The sequence below is a fragment of the Cetorhinus maximus genome, chromosome 22, assembly GCF_964194155.1.
Source record: "Cetorhinus maximus chromosome 22, sCetMax3.hap1.1, whole genome shotgun sequence".
NCBI lineage: Eukaryota > Metazoa > Chordata > Chondrichthyes > Lamniformes > Cetorhinidae > Cetorhinus > Cetorhinus maximus.
This window is the reverse complement of record NC_135900.1, coordinates 37,174,793-37,195,083: the sequence shown is the minus strand read 5'-3', so window position 1 is coordinate 37,195,083 and position 20,291 is coordinate 37,174,793.

The window sequence follows — 20,291 nt, the reverse complement described above, 5'->3', positions numbered from 1 at the left end:
TGGAATGCATCAGGTTTGGGATGATACAGCGTGAAAAGCCACCATTGCGGCCATTTTACCTACCCGCTACTGCATTTAGTGCAAACCTTGGACGATTCCGCCCAAAGTCACATATTCACATTGAGGACACCCTCATCACGTTATGTGGCACTAGCACAGTAATAAACAGGAAAGATTCAGAACAGATGCAGCAGCTCAAAACTAGGCATCCATGAGACCTCTGGGCCATCAGCAGCAGCAAACTTGTATTCAACCACATTTTGAAACCTTGTGGCCTGGCATATCTCTCACTTTACCATTATCATCAAGCCAGGGGACAAACCCTGGTTCAGTGAGGAGTGCAGGACTGTATGCCAACCTGGTAAAAGTACAACACAGCATTACATGCATGTAAAACAGTGGAAATATTTCTGCTGTCCCTTAACAACATTTATCCCTTAACTGAAATTGGGACTACACTTCATTGTAAAGCTATTGGTCTTGAGGTTGTGAAAGATGTTATACAAATGCTTTTTTCAAGTGAAATTAATTCTAGAAAAGAATGCCAGTCCACTGTGTACAGGAAATAGCACTAACAACTTGCACACACATAGTATTCTCACATTGGAAAGGTGTGAAACAGACTAAAAGAAACTGGATATTCTTCTTTATGGGATGGGTAAGAAACCATCATACTGGATCCCTGTTTACTGTTGTACTGGCGCAATTTCTGCTAAAAGTGAACATTGGCACCCTCTGCCAAAATACAATGGTTACATTAAAATGAGTTGATAGCTCACATTTTCCATTATTGCTTAAGCAACCCCAAGACCAATAGTAGCATTCAACAAGCATCCATCGGAGTGCAAAACCAAGAATGATATAAATAACAAAATAAGGATAGTCAATGTAATCCAGGACAATGGATGGTCAGTTCCACAGCAATAGAAGTTGCCAGTTTATCAGAGGCAGAAGAATTTTTGTGAAGTCTGAGGTTCTCTGTCCCCTTAAGCTCCTATAAGCATCAATCTCCTGCAACTCTGATTATTTCTCACACCACCACCCCAACACTGAACTCCCATGCGCAGGCCAGGATATTGCTGCAAGCTCACCCACAACGTTTACATCTGATTTTTCATTTAGACAGACACAAGTCCTCTCCACAAATTTAAAGCCATCGCTAATGCCAAGGGAAAAATCTAGGCCCAGGTGTATATATGGCCACTGGACAACTGCAGTGGGCACAGTAAATTTTAATTCTAGACCATTAGACATTTTCACCAAACGTGCAACTAGCATGATGACAAAAAGTGCCACAAATCAGTTTTCTATAATTTCTGCATGAAGCCTTTTCAGTGAAATTTGAAGATTAGTGGATTCAGATGTTCTCTTATACCATGAAGTATTTGGATTCACAAACTTCAGCAGTGAGCAGAACAGATTAAAACAGCGTGATAAAGTAAAAACACCAACTAAGGACAGCATAATGGAGACATGAGAAACACAAAATTTATAACAGAAGTTGTTAAAAAAAATTCACAGAAAAGAACATTACTGAGAAACAGGTATGAATAGCAAGTGCCAGCTTTTGAATAATTCCATTATTGGAATTATCAGACAGATTTTAATTATCAGTAGCTGATCAGGAACATGCTGGCTGGCCGGTCTATATTCACAGTGGGAGACTTGGTTTATTTTGTGAGTTGATCTTCACTAACCAGCTGTTATTGCCAAACAGACTCCATGCTGGGACTCATCTACTGGAGTCTGGATGGCAATCCAAGTTGGCAGCAAAGTAGAGACGGTGGGGGTTGGGGGGGCAGGGAGATCCGGCCAAACATTTTTAACCATATAATTGTTGGTCCTCTTGGTAAAACTGAATAGAATGTGCACAGTGCACACTCCACTGAGTTGTCTCCAAAATTGGCTGTCGGGTCCTCTGTACATCCTCCTATTTTTCATATTAAAAAGGATTTACTCCCTGACACAGGTGAATGGTCTGGTTGCTCGGCTGTAGGCCCTTTACAGGACCACATTAACCAGCTTAGGAGCACGAACTAGGTGGTGAACTTTGCCCCATCATTTTCAGGATGCTACCATGTTGCTTACACCCAGCGGAGCCACCGAAAATCTTCTCATGTCTCCTCTTCACCCCCCTCCCAGGACATACACAGGGCCCAGGATTTGGGGTCACTTGAAAAGTTCTCATGGACAGCAATGCTGACTACGTTCTCCACCCATAGCCCACAGATAGGCTGTGACTCATTTTATCACCACTCTTGCTAACCAAGGTGTGATCAGAAATCGAATTTCAGATCTGCTGGGCTGAATGGATCTTATATCCAGCCTTTTCCAACTGACCATTAGGACAGATATAAAGGTAAATGAGTAAAAAAAAGAAAACCATGATCAACATGTTCGAAATCTTAATTCCAAATAATAATATGCTGAATTTAATAAGCATCCACGTGAGGATCCATCCCTCTCTCAACGCTATTCTGAGTCCACTATTCTGTGTGTAATGCGGCTATCAAGCACTAATAATCTCCAATTTCTGTCCTAGACACATCTGACACATCGCCCTCAGGCAACCTTGACCCCGACTCCAGCGCCAAAAGCACCACAGATGAGGACCCTGAGGGCAACACCATTGAAGACCCTGAAGCAGTCAGCCAGGGGCCATCAGGCACCCAAAGGGAGGAGGACCAGCAGCTCGACACCCCAAGGCCATCCACCCATGTGGCTCCGGGAATATCTAGCTAATCCAAATCCCCTCTTCCTGTGACCCCATCAACTCCAGCTCCACAGGCTGAGGAGGGTGCACCTGGCCCACAGCAGGATACCCAGAGCAGGCCGGAGCCCATCAGGTCTCACCCTCCAAAGGACACCCACCACAGTCATTACAGACAACAGAACGGAGCAGTCAGCAGGCTGCCTCCACCTCCACTGTGGATGTCGGGGGAGCACCAAGACATAGCGGCAGGGTTAGGAAGGTTAAGGAGATGTAGTTGCACCGTGTGGGCACAGGTGTTAATCACATGTATATAATGTTCACTACTGTAAATAAACTCCCAAGAATGTCTCCTTCTCTATGGCTCCTTGTTATGATGAGCCGTGTTTGTGTCACTCAGATGTGAAATCTTGGTTCCTGCACAAGGTAAAGGTAGGTGTCTCAGTCCAGGACCTCTTCCCTGTGCAGTGTGTAACCTTCAGAGCCAAGTGATGCCCAGCTTCACACTCATTGGACACATCATTGATGCCTGCACCTCGATGGTGTTTGTCATTGCTGCCAGAATGTCATGGGCAGGCACCACAGAGGTCCGTCATTCTTTCTGTGTGCTCTCAGCACCTTTGAGATGAAGCTCCACCCTGCCCCCCATCTCTTCAGCATCTGTGTCTGGTGACGATGTGGTCCTGAAGGGATCAGGTGCTGAATGCTGACAAAGGATCAGGTGCATTTAAAGTTTCACAGTTGTGTCTCCATGATATGACCCTGATCACAGAGCATAAGCAAGTTGCCATCAGCCACACAGGACTCAGACGTTCACAGAGGCAATGTGAAGATCTATGTGATGTCCTCACTGCATGTCATCATCATCCTCCTGGAATCTGGTGATTATTAGGGCCTCCGCTGTGTCTCCATGACATAAGCCTGAGCACTGAAGTTATGAGCACTGCCATCAGCCACACAAGAGTCAGACGTTCACAGATGCAAGGTGAGGATGGGATCTGTGCAAATCCCAGCGCTCTTGCATTCTGGCTTGCCTGATCCCCGGCAAAATGCACAAAGTTCTGTGCCTTCTCGAATATGGCGTCTGTGACCTCCCGGATGCACTTGTGGGTGGAAGCTTGCGAGATCCCGCACAGGTCACCTGTGGAGCCCTGAATGGAGCCACTGGTGTAAAAATTGAATGCACAGTCACTTCCACAGCCACTGGCAGTTAATGCCCGCCATGTCCCCGTGGCAACAAATCCTGCAGCAGGTGGCATATGTGACCAACCAGTTCTCTAGACATGCACAATCTTTGGTGGCTCTGGTTTTCAGTCATCTGCAGGGATGACAAGAGCTGTCTATAGACACTGGGTCTTGTGAGGTGCCTACGACAAACAGCTCACTGTGGATCTTCAGCTGCCTGAGCAGCAGGCCCTGCTGCACCTTCATCTTGAGGGTGGTGCTCATCCTATTGGTGAGCCAGGCACTTCCGTCGCATTCTTCTTCTCTGCTTCCTGTAAACCATGAGGCATACCACTCAATCACCAGGCTCCATGATCCTGATGTTCTCCTCTTGCAGGATCAAAGAGAGAGTCATGTGGGTTTGCATATGTGCCCTAAGGACCTCTCTTGGTTAAGCCTCCAGCTCCAGCTGTGTCACAAGGCCCCTTCGCGCATGCCAGAGAGTGCCAGCCACCATTTGGATAGCCAGTGTGTAGTGCACTTCATGGCTGTCTGAAACCCCACCCACTTCCGACCCACTCCACTTGACCAACGGATGGTAGCTTCAGCCACTGGACTGCATGCTGTGCATGAATGCGCAGGCATTCTTCTAACCCGCACTGCAAGGCAATGCTGTTAGCTTGAACCATGAGGGATACTGGTTCAAACCTTAATAAAGACATTGCAAGAGGCTGTGAGCAGCTCCACCAGCGCCATGGCAACCTTTCACAAGGGGATTCTACAGCTTGCCCAGTCAGCCAATGGTTCTGCAGCCCCCTAAGGCGCACATTAATTTTCAGTCTGAGCCTGAGGGGTGAAACATGCTGGAGCATTTGGTGGCAGACTTATGCTTTTGCGTTGCTTGAGTGGGCAGAAATGCTTCAGAGGCCCGACTCCAAGTATGTCAATGGAGCTGCTGCTGAACGGTCTGAGCTGTGGAAGAATGCTCACTTTTGACAAGCTTTTCCAAGTGCGTGGCTGCTTCCCCCCCGCCCTCCCCCCCTCCCCCGCCCCCGGCATGTGCTTGTGCACTTCCTTCAGTCGTGTTGCCTTGCACCACCCACCCCTCCCTCTCCCACCCCACCCAACCGGCCTCACATGTAGAGGAGCCCTTTCCCCAGCACTGCACTGAAAGCCAGCCGGGAAAAAGCGACTGGCTGTGCACTCCCCCGACCACAGATGTCCCATAGGCGATCCTCACGAGTGCTGCACAAGGTTGTGTGCACTCACCTCCGAATTCTCCACGAAGTTCAGCTTGCCAGGTGCACGCTTTTTAAAGGCAGTTGTAAATCATGCCATTCTGAAGCCACGCCGATGTGGGTGATACATTTGACATGGGGGCATGATTCTGGTGTGAGGGCACAATAATGAGGTGCAAATGCATTAAAATTAAGTCCCTGACGTTGGATGGTGGGAAACATAGCCCGCCATTGATGGGCGGAGTGGACGATCACAAAGCTTATTTCATGACAGTGTGAAACCGATTTTTGGCCTTCTCGCCATATTGTCTGCTCACGTCTGCCATGATGTCCGCCCCCAATGAGAGCGGGCAATTCCAGCCAATGTCTCCGTTAACAAAGAAACTAATGATATTGTTTACATTTGAAAAGTTTTTCTTTTCTATGTTCAAATGCTATGTTGGTGCCAGTTCTTCCTCTGGTTTTGATTTCATTGCATTGCCTTGTGAGTTGTGAACCAATCTGCTGATTGACAGTGAAGAAGTTAAGTTGTCCATTGATGGATTGTGTTTGTCACTGGGTGTTTGATTTATCCTCACCACCTTGATTACAATCATTTCACTGTCAGGACTTTCTTACTGGTTGACTTATTTATTGTGGACATACTTTGATGTCTCTTTGGTGGCTTGCTTCTTTCATTTTATTCATCTTGCATTTTCTTCTTATTGCTCAACGTTTTCTTCATGGAAGATATTTTGTTGGTATTGTCTCAGTGATCTGAATTTTAGTTTTCAGACCTGTTTGCAGCGGGAGAGGCCGACAGCGAATCGGGAATCTGGAAGTTTTAGCAGCACGTTTGTCAGTGGCTTTTTAACCTCAGCCATTGCTGTCGCATCTGACCTCTGGGTTTCCAAACAATTAGAGCGGGCAGATGTGATGACAACATGCATCAGCTCCAATATTTAAAAAGATCTGTGATTCTCAAAACAGGAGCATTATATTAATGTCCTGAGAGTCAGGAATTTCACAGGTGGCATTTCAATTTGGAGAGGCAGTGACATCCTTCTCTGAGGCATCCTAGACGTGATGCTGCAGGCTGTAAGGGCTTGCAGCCTGGTCCTGTTTGCCACAGGCCAGAGGAAGAGGGTAACCTCAGAAGCAAACAGGTTCAGCTGGAAGTGGCCGAGGAGATCAGCAGGGGAATGTGGTGCCTTGTTCCGAGATACACTGCCATGAGGTTCAATGACCTCATCAGGACAGCAAAGGTGAGTGAGTGCTGTGTGCAAACCTCTCATTCTGCCCTCCCCAGACTTCTGCACATCACTCCTCAGACCAAAAAGCCTTAACAGTGCACCCTGTCGAGGTATCTCCTCATATCCCTATTTAATCATCCACCTTTATCATGCATCTATGTCACACTCATTGCTCACAGTGACACTCCACAAATGTTATCCTTCCACCCTCTCAGAACATTCCACAGCTCACACTGAATTCTCTCTTGTTTTTCTCCTTGTAGGAGAAAGGAGCACAGAACACCAGAGGGAGGCAGGGAGAAGGGGTTGGCCCTCCAGTCATCTCTTTTTTTGACAGCTGCAAAGGAGGAGGCACTGGCACTGGGGCTCAGTGCTTAGAAATTGGCAATGAAGAGATGAGTGTCTCCAGCTGCCTGGTGACAGAATTAAATATAACCCAGCCACATGGCTCATTTGATGTCACTGGAATATGATGATCTGCTCAAAGCTGACTTAGAAACCTCTTGCCTTGTTAGTTCTAATTCATCTCTCTTATCTTCCACAGGTCCTTCAAGCATCCTCAGGAGCTAATTCCAGAGGAAGACACAGTCCTCAGAGGAGATCACACATTCTGGGGAAGCAAAATCGCATGACTCACATGCACTCTCCGCTAGCTCAGATACACTTCGTTGGGGCCTCAAAGGAAGACAGTTGAGATGTCACATGAAGAGAAAAACAGCACATGTGAGCAGCAGCAGGTGTTGGAGACAGGGATCACAGTGGAGAGTTCCTATCAACAGACACAGGACACTCCAAGCTCTGCTCACTGGATGCAGGTCCTGAGCCTTGGGGACCATCATCAAAGAGGACGATTCGAGAGCAGCAGCAGAAAATTTGAGAGGTTCTTTCAGCGTTTCCAGCCGCACTACATGTGATTGGAGAGAGATTGGTAGAATCTGTCTCTAGCACGAGTGCCATGATGTTGGCATTCTGGTCTTCGCATTTATGTATACATTCATAGAAAAAGTGGCCACCTGCATGGAGTGCCAGGCAGGGCAGGCCACTGAGCGCATGTTGGGCCCTCAGCACATTCAGACTGCCACCTTAAGCAGGAGGGAAGAAAACCTCACCGCAGCTGGTCAGCTCCTCACTGAAGTCCAGAGAAGTGCTCCCAGCTCTTGCTTAGCAGGGAAGTGTAAGTGGGCCATGAGAGGGAAGATGGAGAAAGAGCACATGGAAGTGGAGATTCTGTTCAAAGCACTTCCATTCCTCTACCACTGCCTCACTACCACACCCCCCCCACCCCCAGACAGAGCTTCACATGCTGACTCCTATCTCAATGGCTGAGTATGCCCCTGCACAGGTGCAGGTGATGCAGTTCTTTGGTGGGGTCTACGTGAACATCAAAACAAAGAGGATGTTGATCCAGAGCAGAATTGGTGTGTCGGATGGCTGCACCAGGGTGACCAACCTTCCCAAATTTTACATGTTTTTGAGGCAGTTCTCCACTGTACCGGGCTGTTTGCTGCCAAGACGTTGTTTGTCCGCTCTCCTCCCAGTGGCTTGTTCTCACACGTTCACATCGTCCCCAATGCCAAAGTGTCCCTTAATTTTTTTTCTTGGCTGCACGGCCTCAGATTAGCTGAAGTATGGCTGAACCAATCTGTCCCAGGTATCCTTGGCAACTAAGCGTGCAGCTACAAAGGCCCACACTACATCAGGCTTCTCCTCCTGCTTGAGATCTCCTGTTGCTCCTCCTCTTTCTCCTCCTCTGAAGATGCAGAGCAGTCCTCCCCTTCCTCCTCCCGCAGCTCCAGTCCTTTCTGCTGCTCTCTGTGCAAGGCACAGCAGATCGCTAGCATACTGGTTACCCTTTGTTATATCTTCTGGTTCTCAGAAGTTGAAATAATCACACTTTTAGACTCAAAACCCTGCAGATTCAAGTGTATTTGTTACAGCTCTCTATATGTCTGGTGGACTGATACATTGTTGCTCAGCAACAAAACTGCAGTGCAGCAGTAAAATGCGGCACATTGGATGTACATTTACAATTAGTTCCTAGGTCTTTCTGAATAATATAACAATATAACATCCTTCTTTCTTTAAAAAAATTATAGCGCCTTTATATCATTATACCTGTTGGAATCATTGACATTTTGTTTATATTCGACAGTTCCAAAAAAGAGTCATATTGGACTCGAAACATCGCTCCACAGATGCTGCCAGACTGGTTGAGTTTTTCCAGCATTTCCTGTTTTTGTTTCAGATCTCCAACATCCACAGTATTTTGCTTTTAACCTTTTTTTAATATTATGTCTAAACTAAAGATTAACAATCAACCGTTAAACTGAAGACCTTTAAAGTCTGTTGTAGCTTGTTTTATTTTCTCAAAATATTATCCACATAATTGCTCAGGTGGGAGGATGTTGTGCCTTCACCTTGTAGATTTAGCATTCATCACTCTCAATTGTGAGTTCACACTGCACAGGCGTTGTTGTCTATGTTGCTCCTGGGAAAGATATACTGGCATTGGAGGCAGTCCAGAGAAGGTTCACCAGGTTGATTCTGGGTGTGGAGGGATTTTCTTATGAGGAGAGGTTGAGTAGGTTGGGCCTGTACTCACTGGAGTTTAGAAGAATGATGGGCGACCTTATTGAAACATATAAGATTCTTAGGGGGCTTGACAGGGTAGATGCTGAGAGGTTGTTTCCCCTTGTGGGAGAGTCTAGGACCAGAGTAAGTGGGGGGGGGGGGGCATTTAAAACAGAGATGAGGAGGAATTTCTCCTCTCAGAGGGCAGTCAATGTGTGGAATTCTTTACCGCAGAGGGCTGTAGAGGCTGGTTCGTTAAGTATATTTAAGGCTGAGATAGACAGATCTTTAATCAGTAAGGGGATCAAAGGTTATGGGGAAAAGGCAAGAAAGTGAGGATTATCAGATCAGCCATGATCTCATTGAATGGTGGAGCAGACTCGATGGGCCGAATGGCCTACTTCTGCTCCTCTGTCTTATGGTCATGCTTGATGTCACTAATGTTGTGCCACTTGCTGGTGATGCTGCACTGCTTGTTGCTGTTGTCTCACTGTTTAATGATGTTGTCATATATTTATATCTATATTTATAGATTTTTTTTCCAAAAAGTATTATCCTTATTGCTATTTATTTTTAAAATGGGTCTATTTCTGCTGAACAAAGAAAATTAAAGTAGCTGTTACAAGTGACCTGATCAGGGGGTTGGCCCTCTTTCTGGGAGCTATCCCCAGGAGTTTCAAGGACAAAATAATTCTTAACTCAGTTTCTGGAATGTCAGAACTCGTTATGCCTAAAGAGGTACTAACAGACTCATATCACACCTGGGACTGTTCAGACCAATTTCAAAAGGAACTACAGGGATGTTGTTTGCATTTGATAAGCCAACCTTGCTGGCAGAGTCAGTGGGTCTGCTGAAACTATGGCTTCCCAAACACCTGAACGCCTGACCCTCAACCTAGATGGCACCCCTTTCAACAACTAATGACTGAGGCATTATCAGTCCTGAAACCAAAGCCAATTCCAGACATTGGATAAACATCCCTTTTGAAGTAATTGTGGCAAAGGAAGGTCACATGACCCAAGCCCCCAGCCTTTTGGACAGTTTAATATTACATCTCTGGTTTTCACAACCAGCTTGTTTTGACATCAACTGGACAGAACTCCAGCAGCCAGGCTAGGTAAACAGTCTCGACTCCACAAAGCCTGTTCTAAAATTCTCTGATCAATGCCTGCCAGGTGGACTAAACACAGAAAAACCATCGTGCAGCAACATCATTTGCTTCAAGAATTTTCGTATTGTTAAACCAGCCAGAAAGACATTGGAGCAGAACCCCACCACGAAGGAAACACCCTCTGGACTCTAACTTTGGACTCTGGAACTCACGTGAATTAATACTCATTTTCTGTGGTCCTTGTACTGTAAAACTCCTTTCCTCTATCCCCCCTTTACTGTGTGTATGTGCGAAGTGGAACGTTGTGGACATTCCTTTTTCCCTGGGTTGAATGTGTAAAAATAAATTAACCTTCTGAGTTAATGCTAACTCGAGTTTGCTGTGGATTATTAGTAAAATTGGATCGGAAAAAGACTGAAGGGTTGGAAAAACAAGCCACTGCCTACTCTTTTAAAACCTAATTCAAAATGTCTTCTGCTTATGGACAGGTGGTAAGAGAAAATCAATGCTGTTTGAACTTTCCCTCTCCTGTCCGTAACACTGGTTAGTGAAGTTGCTGGTGTTGTTGATGATTTTTCTGCTTTTCTAACTCAGGTATAGATCTAAAGTGGAACTCTGTTCCTTCTCATTTACTTACCGATTTCAGCCTCAATGATGTATGACCTTGGAGTCTCCGCTTCACCAACAACATTTGCTGGGTTCCAAGTTTTCATGGTTGGATCCTGTGCATGTACAGTTTGTCCTTTCAACAACTCAGGCAGGGATTTAGCATGTTTGTTGAAGTGTTGACCTCCTACCTGTGCATCAGTGAGTTGTTGTCTAACTTCCTCCTGGTCACTTGGGAGTATCTTGCTTGGCAGAGTTGTCTTATACTTTCTTCCATCCAACAGCTCAGCAGGTGATTTCATGTCAGTCTTGTGAGATGTTATGATCTCAGCTGATGTTACAACTGGATAAGCCTGATCCTAGGGTGGAAACCGGCTTGATGGATCTTAGCTTTTATTTTTTGACATTTGGGGAGTAGCTACTGAACAGTCACAGGCATCAGCTGGTGACATTTAACAAAAGAATAGAAAATTTATTAAACAAGAAAACATTAACTACATTACATTATTCCTTCACCCACAACTACACCTTTACAGATATATACAGATTTGTAAGGATAACACAAGTTACACAAGCTATCTTATACTCCAATGTTTACAGTAGGTACACAGTCCATGCAAACCAATAGATGACCTGTGGTCAGACACACTACACTCTGAAACCAAGTGACAGATGCCACCCCAGACAGATGCTATGGATCTCTCCTCAGCTCCCTGCAGACACTTGTCACACCATGAGCCAACTGGTCTCACTGGACTCCGTCTTTCACACAAGGGTTTCCAATCTCCACTCTCCAAGAACTCACGTTGGAATCATCTCCCAAATCGACGCTTTCTCTCAGACGCCTTCTGCAAGGGTCCACCTCCAGGGTTTTAAACTCTCCTTCAAATATTCCTCCCTCCTGGGTCACCACATGCATTCAAGCTTCCTTCCATGCATACTCTCTCAAATGCTCAGCCATGTCAACAGAACATCGCTGCTTCACATGCCCATAGTAAAGAGTTACAGACCTTCAACTGTCTCTTTGGACCTTCCAACTACTCACAAGCCGCTTTTGCTTTAAATCTGCTTCCTGCAGCTTTTCTTCCTTAAACTTGAAGTTTGAAGCCTTCCTCTCTGCCCTTCACTCTTAACCTCACTTAACAGGATCTTCTCCAGGTTCCTGTCCTTCCTTTGGCTAGAAGGTCTTCTTGGGACTTTCTCCTGTTTCTGTCTCACTCCTTGGTCTTGGGACCTTTCTTCTTTAGTTTGGAACTTGCTATCTGTCCCTTTTCATGCCCTTCCTGTTCTGGCACCTTCTTCCAAATGAACTCAAACTGCTACTTTTTTACTCTCTGTATGTGTATGTGTGTGTGTGTGCGTGTGTTGGTGTCCCTCACAGGACCCCCATTGCTAGGCAACAGCACAGTTTTTTCTACTCCTGTGTTTGCTTTAACTTCTCTTCAGGAGCCATAAAACTCATTAGAAATGCAGGTAAACAAACAGAGCTTTGATCCTGCTGTCTCTACTCAAAAATGAAATTAGATCCCAGGTTTCACCTTTTAACCCACAAATAGAAAAAGTTGTAAATTAGACTTAAACTTAGAGATATACCTTATTCCTAACACCCAAATACACATATAATTTACTTAAACTATCTCTATTTCCTAACAGAGGCATGGTTTGGAGTGAAAATAAGGCAAGGTTTAGGTCTCCCAATTTGTTGCTTGGCATTTCATAAGAGTTCTCTTGACCATCTGGCCATGTCTTTCTATAAATCGCCATTTCCTTGGGTAATGTGTTAATGAGGTGATGATGTTGAACCCATACTATTCAGTGAATTCCTTAAATTCCCTGGAGGCGAATTGGTGTCACATATTAAGCTTTCAGGAAGCCCTTGCCCAGTGAACAAGGAGCTTTGAGTGGTAGTCGGAACTATGAGATACTATTCTTGATCATGTGTGAGTTGGCTCCCACAATATGCCATGGTCTAGGTAGTACTTCAGTCGGTATCACCTCTTTCTGCTGTCTATTCCTATGCTGCGGTTCTGGCAAAAAATGCATTTAAACATTTTCTCTTCCAGTAGTGGAATAGGGTAGTGATTCCTCTTTATTGCTTGATTAAGTTCTTTGGGATTCAGGCAAATTCTTAGCTGTCCATTTGGCTTCTCTCTCACCATGATGGAATTTATTCAGTTTGTAGGCTCTCAAACTCTGCCGATCACTTTCTTTTCTTCCATCTCTTGGAGCTCTCTTTCAAGCTTTCCTTTTGGTTTAATTGTTACCTTACATTGGGGATGAATCATTAGTTTCTTCACTGGATCAATAATGATGTGATACTCAAAATTTTGAAAGCATCCAACCATCTCATCAAAACACTCTGCATAAATATGTACCAGATCTTCCTTACTTCTGATCAGGGGATATTTTTCAATGGCTGTACTACCTTCAGTCCTCAGTGTCACCTGCTTCACTTCATGGTATACTGCCATCAGCTGCAGCTCTTTGCAACTGCTAAACCTTGGGGTAGCAGAACCACCTCTTTTAGTGACATAGAACGTACAGTTAATGTCTTTTCCTTTTGGTGTCCCTCTGATTAGGGCTGTTCCTGAAGCTGTCGTATCTCAGTTCCACCATATGCCTTCAGCATTGTGTTGCTCATCTTCAGAGTATCTTTCCTTGTGTAACCATTTTCTTTCAAATTTTTCCAGGAAAGATCTTTTGGCATAGTTTGACCAGGGTGATGTTACTCTGTGCTCCAGTATCAATCTTCAGCTTCAGATTTATGGTTGTGGCTCGTTTCTCACCCTCTTCCTGATCTGAATGATTGTGTGAATTTCTTTTCTCTGAGAACTATTGCATCCAGCCATTTGATGCAGCTGCATGGTTCCTATGTCTATTGTATTCTCAAACTCATTGTCACCTTCCAGGGTATGGATGTTTAGGTTTTTTTTCCTTCTTATTCACCTGGTTGCTCTGCCTCTGATAATTTCTCTAACATCTTCTTTCTTTGTTCTGCACATCTTTTCCCAGTGATTGGGCTTTCCACAAGCTCAGAGTTTGATCCGTGTATGGGGCATTTCACTCTGTCTATGAACTCATGTAGCTGTTCACAGCTCCTGCACACCTTTCTCTCTGTCTGGTGTGCGTTCTTTTGTTGCTGTTTCACTGCATCAGCCCTGCTACCTTTCTTTTGACTGAACTGAAAGCTGGCTGTTTGGGTAGTCAGCGTCTTCACCTGTCTACGCATGGCTTCATGTGCTCTGGTAGTGTCAAGATCCTGCAATACCATGAGTTTGTCCTGTCTAATCAGAGTTTTCTGTACTTCAGGATGTGCAGAGCCCCACATGACCTGATCTGTTAGCCTTTCATCTGTTTCAGACAGCAGGCTTATCTGGGTTCTGTCTCAGACCTTGAAACTCATATCAGTGATTCAGACGATTTGCCTTTGGCTGGAAATATGTGCTGAATTTTTCAAATAAAACTGTTTATATTTTTACTGTCTTTCTCACTCATCTCCCAGCTATTAAATAAATTGAACTCTTTCTCTCAAGCCCACAAGAGGATGTAGCTGGCTTTTTTCTCTAGTGCCTCTGAGAAAACTACTGAGGCCGGGATTTTCCACGCTTAATCGGGGCGCCCGTGTTTGGTGGCGTGATTGGAAAATCTTGCGAGAAGGCCTTAGTCATGTTTCCTGGCGATGTGAATCCAGGATGTGATTGTCCCCTATCCCTGTCAATGGTGGGCACGTTTTCCACCATTGAACGTCAGGAACTTCACTTTCAAAAAGTTGCATCTCATTCTCATTATTTTGGCCACACACCGGAATCAACTGCCCCCATGTCAAATTTAAATCCCATGCCAACGTGACTTCAGAACGCCGTGATTTACAACTGCCTTTAAAAGGTGTGCACCTGGTGACCTGAACTTCAAGGGGAACTCAGACCTGAGTGCACACAACATAGTGCAGCGCTCGCGAGGATCCCCCATAGGAATTCAAGGAAGTGGCACCACGGATTTGGGACGGGGATTCACAGGCAAGTCTCCAAAGCGGCTTCTTCCCGGCTGGCTTACAGTGTGGTGCCGGGGCAAGGGCACCAGTGCAGGGGATGGGGGCGGGGGGGGGGTGCGTTGAGGTGGGGGGGATTGGTGGGGGCAAGGGGAGCCTCAGAGCAAGGGCTCCATTGCGGTGGGGGCCGGCGGGGGTGGGGGGTGGCGGGGGCTGCAAGGCAGTACAGATTGATGGAAGTGCATAAGCACATGCCGGGTTGGGGAGTGCTGGTGGGCGGGCGGGGGAGAAATTAGCCAGGCACCTGGAAAGCATTTCAAGATTGTGCATTCCTCCACAGCTGAGACCATTCAGCAAGAGCTCCGTTGACATGCCTGAGTCTGGCATCTGAAATAATTCTGCCCAGTCAAGCAACACAAATTCCTGATAGCGCCACTGATTGCTCCTGAACTTTTAAACCCTCAGGCGCAGACACAAAATAATTTGGGTTTTACGGGGCGTCAGAACAACTAAATGACTGGACAAGTTAGAGGATCCCCTTGTGAGGGGTGGGCATGGAACAGTCATTGAGAGAAGCGCTCAGAACCCCTTGCTTTGTAATTTTCAGGCTCTGAGCAATAACCCTAATGGTCCTAGCTAACCGCACAGCCGTGGAGTACAGGTTCAGCTAATACCCTGCATCTGAGCTGAGAGCACAGGATGCAGCCGGGTGGCTGAAGCTGTTGCCACTCGGTCATGTGGTGCAGGGGCAGAGGTGGGTGGGGTTTTGGTCAGGCATCAAGCGAATTAAGCACTGGCCATCCAAGTGGTGGCCAGGACTCTCCGGCATGTGTGTAGGGGCCTTGAGACACAGCTAGAGTGGGAGACTTAACCAAGATAGGTGCTTAGGAGATATATGCTTACCCTTGTGTCTCTGCAGTGAGGAAACCATCAGGAACAGGGAGCCTGGTGACCTCGTTGTCTGCCCCATGGCTTATAGGCTTATAGAAGAAGGAGAAGAATGCAATGGAGGCGCCAGGCTCAGCAAAGGTAGGAGCACAGCCCTCAAGATCAAGATCCACACGTAGAGGAGGATGCACAGAGAGCCATCGTTCGTAGGCGTCTCGCTAGACCCAGGGTATATAGATGACGTTTATCCTACCATAGATGAGCATATATGAGCGAGAACCAATGCGCCAAAGACTGCGATTGTCAAGGGAACTGGATACTCACATATGCCAGCTTCTGCAGGGTTTGGCACCTAGGGGACTCAGAGAGCATCCATAGCCAGTTGCATTGAAAGCGACTGCCCCACTCAATTTCTACGGCAGTGGCTCCTTCCAGAGCTCCACTGATGACCTATGTGGGATCTCACAAGCACCCACACACAAATGTATCCAGGAAGTCACAGATGCCATCTTTGCCAAGGCATACATTTCGTCAATTTCAACCGAGATCAGGCGACTCAGGAAGCAAGGACACTGGGATTCGCTGAGATTTGCAGATTACCACAGGTGCAGGGTGCCAAGTGCCATTGACAGCACTCAGATGGCTCTAAGATCTCAGTGGCAAAAAGCAGTCCAATGAGTGAACCACGAGGCTTCTATGTGATCAATGTTCAGCTGGTCTGCAACAAATGGATCATGCAGGTCTGCGCACGATACCCAGGGAGCGTCCACGAGTAATACATCCTCACCAGATCTCAGATCCCTGACATCTTCCAGGGTCCACAGAGGCTGCAGGGATGGCACCTCGGTTGACAAGGGCCACCCACAGAGGATGTGGCTGATGATGCCCATGTAGCGGCCTGAGACTCCAGCAACCTCGGCTTTGGTGGAGCAGATAATTAGAATCCTGAAAATCAGGTTCTGGTGCCTTAACAGATCTGGTGGAGCAGTCCAGTACACCCCCGGAGGGTGTCACACACCATCGTGGCTTGTTGTGCGCTGCACAACCTGGAAATGCAAAGGGGTCCTGGATGATGAGGAGATGGAGCAGCTGCATGTCTCTTCCGATGAGGAGGAAGTGGGAGGGGTGGAGGGTGATGAGGTCCTGGAAGCCCAGGATGCAGACAATGGGGAATTGCTCTGGCCAGAGGAGGGAGGCGTGCTGATGAGGCCCTAATAGCTGCAAGATCCCATGAGGAGGATGACAAGATGCAGTGAGGGCTCTCCTGAGTACACAAGCTAGCAACTGGAAACATCTGGCATCTGTCTGGCAGAGGTCTTCACACTCACGCTCGCGCTCTGTGCAGAGTCTCATCTCATGCAGATATTGCTGGAATACAATGAAAGCATGGACTTCAAAAGCACTTGATCCTTTAGCATGCATAATCACCTGTCCCCTTCAGTATTACACCTTCATCTGTCCAGAATGCAGACGAGAAGCAGGAGGGGGCAGCCCTGCCTCAAAGGTGGTGAGCACACATAACATCACGTGATCCGACAACGCTAGGGCACGATATTCTTGCAGTAAACACAATCAGCATTAAGGTGCAGGCATCACTAAGGTGGGCTGTGACTTTGGAACAGGACAATCATTGTGGTCAGAGGGTTAAACTAAATAGAGGGGAGGAGAATACTGGAGAGGGGATAAGAAGGCTTACAAAGCAAAAGGCTATGGCAGCATTGCAGGGCAGCTACTTAGGTAATGATACCCAGAGTGTGACAGGAAGGGTCAAGAGTGTACAAACATAAAAAACAGCAGCAAATAGGGTCAAAGGGGGAAAAAATGGCCAAAAGGCACAATTAATGGCTCTTTACTTAAATGCATGTAGTATTCGGAACAAAATAAATGAATTAACGGCACAAATAGAGACTAACGGGTATGATCTTATAGCCATTACGGAGACATGGTTACAAGGAGATCAAAGCTGGGAACTAAATATTCAGGGGTATGTGACTTTTTGAAAGGAGAGGCAGGAAGGAAAGGGAGGTGGGGCACCTTTGTTAGTATGAGATGGAATAAGTACAATGGCAAGAAATGATCTTGGATCGGAAGATGTGGAATCCATTTGGGTGGAGGTAAGAAATAACAAGGGGAAGAAGACACTGGTGGGGGTAGTCTATAGGCTCCCTGACAGTAGCTATGCTGTCGGACAGAGAATAAATCAGGAAGTAATGAGGGCATGTATAAAAGGCAGTACATTAATCATGGGTAACTTTAATCTCCATGTAGATTGGGAAAATCAGATTGGCAGAGGTAGCCTTGAAGAATTCATAGGGCAGAAATTTCTTACCTTTGGGGGGATTGTGCGGGGGTGGGCGCAAACACGATCGGCGCCCCTGATCGGGGTCGCACCGCCATTTTACGTTGGTAGGCCAATTAAGGCCCACCCAGCGTGACGTGCGCCCGGAAGCGCTGAGCGCTCCCTGTGCAGGTAGGTGGGGGGGGGGATTCCCTGAGTCGGGGCCTGCAGGAATTTCGTTTAAATTAAGTTCGGAATGAAAGTTTTTAATAAAGACAGAGAAAAATTATTTAGACATGTCCCCTCATGTGACAACATCACATGAGCTGGGACATGTTTATCAAATGTTTGAAAACTTTTTATTTAATTAATAAACCCTTCATGAAACCTCATCCCGCCCGTGGATGAGGTTTCATGAAAAATGTGAAGGCCGCCTGGGCTCTTTGCCTGCCCGCCAACCTTAAGGTTGGATGGGCAGCATTCTTAATGACTTTAATTACTTTCTTAATGGCCTTAATAGGCCTTTGATAGTTCGGCGGGCATGCAGCCGAGTAGGCTGTGCGCCCGCCAAACTGAAAATCTAAATGACGCGCGGTGACATCGGGATGCACGCCTGAAAATGTACACTGACCCGAAAATTATTCCCATAGAGTGTATTCGGGACAGTTTCCAAGAACAATGTGTTGTGGATCCAATCAGGGATCGGGCTATTTTGGATCTGGTAATGTGTATTGAGGCAGGTTTAATGACTAATCTCAGAGTAAAAGATCCCCTAGGAAACAGTGACCATAACATGGTGGAATTTATCATTCAGTTTGAGAGTGAGAAACTTAGTTCGGAAACATTTGTGCTAAACTTAAATAAGGGTAATTACAAAGGAATGAGGGCAGAGTTGGCTGTAATGAACTGAGGAAGGAGTTTAGCCAAAAAGACAGTTGTTGAACAATGGCAGGCGTTTAAGAAAATAGTTCATGACTCACAACAAAGATATATCCCAGTGAGGAAGAATAATTTTGGAAGGGGATAAGCCAACCATGGTTAACCAAGGAAGTTAAGGATAGTATCAAAGTGAAAGAAAAAACATACAATGTGGCAAAGATTAGTGGTAAGCCAGAGGATTGGGAAAGTTTTAAAAACCAACAGAAGATGACCAAAACAAAAAAAGAGGAAGAAAATAAACTTCAAGGGTAAAATAGCAAGTAATATAAAAATGGACAGTGAGAGCTTCTTTAAATATATAAAAAGGAAGAGAAAGGCCATAGTCAATATAGGCTCCTTAGAGAAAGAGGCTAGAGAAATAATAATGGGGAACCAGGAAATGGCAGAGGAGTTGAATAATACTTGGCATCAGTCTTCACGGCAGGAGACACTAATAGCATTCCAAAATTATGTGATCTCTCCCTTTTGTTATGAGCCAGCTTATCCTGCCTGAAGACAGATAGAGAGAGTTTAAAAAGGACACCAGCCATGCCAGATGAGAAGGATACCTGGCATGTGTGGGTGGTGAGTCGTGCCACGGATGGGATGAGGACACAATCCACAGAAGAAATGACTGTGTGTGTGAGAAATTGAGCGATAATGTCCCTTGAGCTGGCAGCGAGTGAGATCCCTGTGGATGTGTGATGGGTTTGTGAGCGTGTAAATTGAAAGTGATGAGAAAGGTGACTTACCCTGGTGGAATGGAGGGGATCTTTCATCCTCTTCCTGCTTTGGGTGAATGTCCTCTTTTGTAGGGCATTGGTACTTACCACTGCTGCCACTGCCTCCCATGCTGGATTTGTCACCTTGGATGAGGTTCTTCACCCAGAGCGGGGGTAGAAGACTTCACGGTGGGTTCCGTTGCATCCAGTAGATGCTAGAGAGGGGCGTCACTGAATTTGGGGGAAGCATGTTTCCGCCTTTTGGAAGCCGTGACTTTCCACCAACTTTCGATCCTTTAGAGGGAGCTAGCTCTGTGCAGGGGCACTCTTTAAATATGGCACCTGGATTACAGAGGCCTGAGGTAATGACCAGGTGGGAAAATCAGAGGCTACCCCACCAGCGATCCAATGTGAAACCCATGCCTCTCAATTTTTTCAACAAAGTGGCACACAATACTGCGCAAAAAGCCGCCATTGCCTTCAGCGTGTCACATGCCAATTTCCCACCCACTTTTAGACTTTGCCAATTTCTGGGACAATTCCACTCTGAATGTCAATCTGCAACTTAATTTAAACTTCTCCAATGCCTCTATGACATCATCAATTTCCCAATCCATGACAGTTGTAGCTGTTTGTTCATTGTTGCAGCGGTGACCATCTTGTCTTCACAAGATTCACTTAATTTTTTTCTCTCTCTCTGGCACTAATTTGTGTTGATCTTTCTCAATCTAATTCAACATTACATCCATGTAAATTTTTTGGATCCTAATCACAGACAGTTGCTGCCACCATGTTATATCTTCTGGCTCCCATAAGTTCTAAATAATCACACTTTTTGATTCAAAATGCTGGAGCTTCATTGAC